The sequence below is a fragment of the Haemaphysalis longicornis genome, unplaced genomic scaffold (assembly GCF_048455015.1).
Source record: "Haemaphysalis longicornis isolate Haplotype H1 unplaced genomic scaffold, Haemaphysalis longicornis Haplotype H1 scaffold_8, whole genome shotgun sequence".
NCBI lineage: Eukaryota > Metazoa > Arthropoda > Arachnida > Ixodida > Ixodidae > Haemaphysalis > Haemaphysalis longicornis.
The window spans coordinates 147,910,155-147,915,364 of NW_027526445.1; the positions used below are offsets into that span (position 1 = coordinate 147,910,155).

A 5,210-nucleotide genomic window follows, 5' to 3' on the forward strand; every position below is an offset into this window, starting at 1 on the left:
GCTTGCCGTTTTGTTGCGTGTCTCAGTGACAAAAAAATGCCGCGACCGTCAGAAGCGTAAAATCTGTTTTGCGATTCCGAAATTAGCGGCCGTAAAACAAAGTGATCGGGCGAACTAAGAGGCCGCTCGCTTTCCTTGTTTGCTCTCACTTTACTTAATTATGCTCTTGCAGCATACATTCCCAGTTCGCACTTAATAGCCTAGAATGAGGGTCAGCAACGGTCGAGTTCCATGCAGATGACACAGCGGTTAGCTGGACGGCAAATCAAAAGGGGGAAGGGGGGGAGGAGGAAGGGGCTTTGAATGCAAAGAGAAAAAATTCAGCGAATTTCTAATAATATTTGACAATATTCTGGCGAAGTGTGAATGTAGGGGGGGGGGGGGCAATTCAACTGGAGGACGCCAATTCTCTGTTCTTGTCTCGCTGTCTAACTCCATTTGAAGTCAAAACTGTCGTGTCGGCGTTCAGATTCGACGACCCCTGCACTAGAAAACCAACACAGTCAGTGATGATCGTATGTAAATATTCGGGGCCCCGAGCCGTGTATGCGGCTGTGTTATGTTATGCTGTGCGTGTGATTTGGTGCGTGTTTTGCGTCCTTTAATAGCGCTTAATTTGTTTATTTAATTGGCGCTATTGCCCCACCTACTCGCTAGTGTATACATATACCCTGCCGGTCGTAAATCGTGCGGCGTAAAACGTTACGCAAGAATCATTTAGTTTGCGAAAATGCGAAACAAAATTTCCATTCGTTTCAAAGGCGGTGCCAGGCCAGCAGTGTCAGCTGAGTCGGCTGCGCAATTCTTGCGTTCGCTTGAAGCTCCCAATGAAGCAACCTTTTGCAGTTACCTCAAGATGTAAGATGAGCAGCGTTCCGTGTTTATGCTACTCGTGAACTTCCCTTTGTCGACCGCACGCAAGGAGAAAAAACTAACTGTCATCAAACAGTTAAACCACCCGACCTAGCGATACTGTCCCACGCCGCGACCACCGCGACAGCTCGCTCAAAAGAAAGCCGACAAATCGGTTTCTTTTAGCGGATATTATTTTGTTTAGCCTCTGCAGCTACTTTAAGGGCTATTTCATACAGTATGCAGTCATTTAAACACGCCGCAAAGCGCCACAACCAACTTTCACTCTGGCTTGTAATTGAAAACACATGGAGGGCGGCGAGGGTCGTCTGCTTTTGTACTACCCAGAGGCGTCGGCCGCTAGGGGCGCTGCATGTCGCCAAAACTCCATCGCAGGAGGCCTATTGACAGCGAAAGACTGATTTCTTGCGTGGCCAGCCGAACGTCTTTGTGGCTGGCCACGCATAAAGACCACAAGAACCGGCAGATCAAAGCCGCCTTGTGGATGGAAATCTGCGCTGCAATGTTTGCGGGAAAAGTCAGCAAAGGTACGTACGGCGTGTCTCCGTCGGCTTGGCAGTTGAAAGCAGCAGCTGATCATTTCATTTTGTCTACGCAGAGTGCATCGCAGCATTGCAAAAGCGGTGGAAGTTTCTGCGGGACAAGTTTCGCCGCTGCTACGTCGCAGCCCAGAAAAAAAAAAAAGTGGCATGGGCACCGACTGCGCCGACAGAGACGCCGACGACTCCGCCGAAAGAGACGACGGCGACGAAGAGACGCCGGCTCCCTGGCGGTACTACAAGCTGCTCCTCTTCCTGCGCGACACCATGAAAACCCGCGAGTAAGTTTATTGACGCTTTGTGTCATTACAAACTTGCGAAAAAAAAGCTACCGTGGTTTTCGCGTCGTAGCTTGCGAATGTGAACCTTGCGGCAGTGTTGGTGGATGTTGATAATACGCTACAGAATTTTACACGATATGCGACCAGTCAAGGCAAGGACGCAGACGGAGTGCTTGTTGCTGAAACGTATTTGCCCTACACTCACTCACTTTGCTTACTGTTTTGTCCGTGCCCCGCGCTCCCGCACTAGAATAGAGTCGCGATTGAAAGCTGAAAATCGCTTGGAACAGTATCAAAACCTCAGCTGCAATGTGCGACTTGCAAGTGCTCCAAAAGTAGAAACCTATAGTAATTAAAACTTGCCTGATTATACGGGTAGAGTCAACAGAGGTGAGAATTTTGTTGCCTTCACTGATTGGTGGGGTCACTCATTGGAGAACCTTTATGAAGAAATGACACAAACTTGCAGTGATGAAGGTTTTAATCAAGCAAACAGCAGTTTTTTTCCACATGCAGCAGTGATCCCCTTGCAATTCTGAACCATGTAGGAAATATATACATGACATATCAGCCAGAAGTGAGTGGTGCCAAAGGTGATGACCTCGTAACTCAACAGCGCGAGAAATACCTCGTTTCTTTAAACGTTCGTCCTTTATTGTGCAAAGAAAATGTGAGATACTTTACCATTCATGAATACCTGAGAACCTACTCTGCACCCCAGGTCCAGACAGCATTACTAACAAAATTACTAACTAACAGCATTACTAACGATCGCATTACTAACTAACAGCATTACTAACGATCGCCTGCGTAAACACACTAACTTGCTCAAAGGGTCTGCCGGCAGCCGGAAGTTAAAAAAGGAACTCAGAATGGCATGCGAGATCCATGAGACTTTCTGTATAACACAGTGCAGCAACAAGTGTGCTAGTACACACACACACTATGGTAGTGTAAGAAGCATACATTTATTAACAGTGGGAATGTTTTTGTTGCGGTCTGTTAGAATATTTTGCTGTGTTTCAGGGCAAACATTGACACTTTTTTACACACCTATACACCAATACATACACCTTCATTTTTGCTGTGCAGGACTTCTGGAAATTTCGAGCCACAGAAGCAGAAAACGCAGGATGCCCGGCAAGTGGGACGCCAGGAGACAGCAGAGAGCCTCTTTAGAGAAATGTCTAATAGCCAATTCGACAGCATCGAATTTGATGAGACGGACGACCACGCTGATCTGTACCCAGCGCCGGTGGTGTCGGTTGAGTGTGCCCCGTTGCTACCGGAACCAGCATCGCCATCGCTTGTGTCAACACCGTCGTCAAGTGAGTCGGCACCATCAGCGCTGGGAACTGCGTCATTGCTCGGGTCGGCGGCGACATCACTGCAAAAGCCAGGGGTCCAGCATGTCTACGATGCAACCACCTAAAAAAAGAAAAAGGAGTAATGACGATGACAGTTTACTGCTAGAGCATTTGGGAAAACTGACAAACAGCCTAGAGGAGCAAGACGACCACCATCACTTTGCGTTGTCGCTCGTGAGGTCAATGAGGGAAGTCAAAGAGGAGCACCACCTGGACATGCGCGTGAAGATCATGGAAGTAATCAAACAATTTAAGAGTAACTAAAGTGTGGTGCCTCTTGTTTTTTTAGAGCTTACAAAACGTGGGCGTTTAATCTTTCCACTCGCACTTCTCCTCTGTGCGACAAACTTGTTTCCTGTCTTGATCACGTTAATGTACGGCTGCATCATGACTACACAGCATTTATTGTCAAAGCAAAAATGTCAGATCGTTTTTTTTTACTGGCTGTCATGTTTTTTCTCTATTCGTGGCTATGTGGCCAGACCTCTTACATTCCAATCGATACTATTGTCTAGTGCACATGTGCACCAGTTGCCCTTCTGTTTTTAGCTGTTTTCCCTCTGAATTATTTTTGCTCAGCAGCCGTGTACTGAAATTAAGAGCTGCTGTTTTAGAGCTGTGGCTGACTATATGCTTTTGAATGTTGTTTCTGGTACCTTTTAAAAACTGTCTCCTTTTCGTGTTCATTGTTTTTATTTGCTTCATTTTTATTTCCCTTCATTAATGTCACAACGTCAAGTGCATACTAAATGTTATTTCAAATGTGTTTTTACTTTGTGTGAAATTAAGTATGGCAAGCTCAGCATACCCAAAGAAATGGCAGCTTCGCGGCAATGCGCGTTGTGCAGTAAAGCTCCTGCGCAGTAACACTGACTAAGACTTCCATGGCAGCGGTTGTGCTCAGCAGCGCAACGCCTTAGCCACCTTTCCTGTATCAACTGTGGGTGCAATATGCGAGGATTTCTTTTTCTTTTCCGGCGGGCTGAAAGTGGGGGTGCGGATTACATGCAGGGGGCGGGTAATACGCGCGAAAATACGGTAAAATGGGTAGGTAAGCGTGATGCAGAGCATCTTTGCTATTCGAGGAAAAGTTTACCTTCAGCAAAGTGGGTGCAGCCCCAGCTGTTGCAGGCGCTTGAGGGCCCCTTCTTTGGACACGCCTGGCTGGTGCCACTGCCACGGTACCTCTCCAGCGCTGCTGCAAAAGTACGCCGAGAAAAGCGTCCTGGCATCCGCAGCGTCTGCACTGAAGTTCCGTGACTGGGTTCCTTCAAGCGGGAAATAGCAGGGGTCCACATGCTCCTGCCCCGACGTCTGCTGGATGCCCTGCCTCCACCGTCCTGGAACCACATTCCCGAACCTGTCCTCTTGGTCGAGGATCTGCTCCGATTCCTCATTCAGGATAGCTAAGAAATTATGCAGTACACATGCTGCCTTCACTACATAATCCGCATTCTTGGGGAGGAGTTGAATGGTACGGAGCAGTATGCGCCACCTGGCTGCTGCGATGCCGAAGGCGTTTTCTGCACACCTCCTGGTAAAATGAAATAATAGTACGAAACAGGTTTTAGAAGAAGCCACCTTTCAAAGCCAATTCTGTAGACTATTTTTGAAACTGCAGCTACAAGAATGCCAATGTAAAATGAGCACAGTGCTCATGAGTTCCCGTTTTTTAGATTAAAAGCCCTGTGCTCATTAAATGTACGTAAACAAATCTTTTGCGCTTATTTCTGTACGGCCTTCTAGAGAAGCAACGTGAACAGCTAATTGAAATCGGCATTTATGTTGGTAATGTAAGGTTAGTCACGAGTCGTGCAAGCTGCTACGCATGCCCTGTTTTTCTGAGCTGTGTAAAGGGGACTTGTTGCTGAGATAGGGTCACACAAACATTGCGCACGGTGCACACCTCAATTTGACCTGTGCTTGCGAGGTCGTTTTGTCATAATGATGGTTTGTACTAAGTGTGGTGAGCTTTTTTTGTGCCCCTTCTGTTTTTAGATTGTTTTTCCTCTGAACTGTTTTCGTTCAGCAGCTTTGTACGCAAGTTAGAGCCACTGTTCTTGAGCTACGTGGTAGACTATATGCACTATATTGTCAAATTAGAGCCACTGCTTTTGAGCTATGTATTTTGTGTTCATTGTTTTTATTTT

At 46.9% G+C, this 5,210-nt stretch overlaps 1 pseudogene across 1 annotated transcript; it reads left to right on the plus strand.

The window, feature by feature from the left end:
- The first annotated feature begins 1,562 nt into the window (after positions 1–1,562).
- On the plus strand, positions 1,563–4,349 carry LOC144149162 (uncharacterized; annotated as a pseudogene). The gene is made up of 2 exons (XR_013318211.1): positions 1,563–1,693; positions 2,786–4,349. The product of XR_013318211.1 is annotated as an uncharacterized LOC144149162 (transcript).
- Positions 4,350–5,210: the final 861 nt, after the last annotated feature.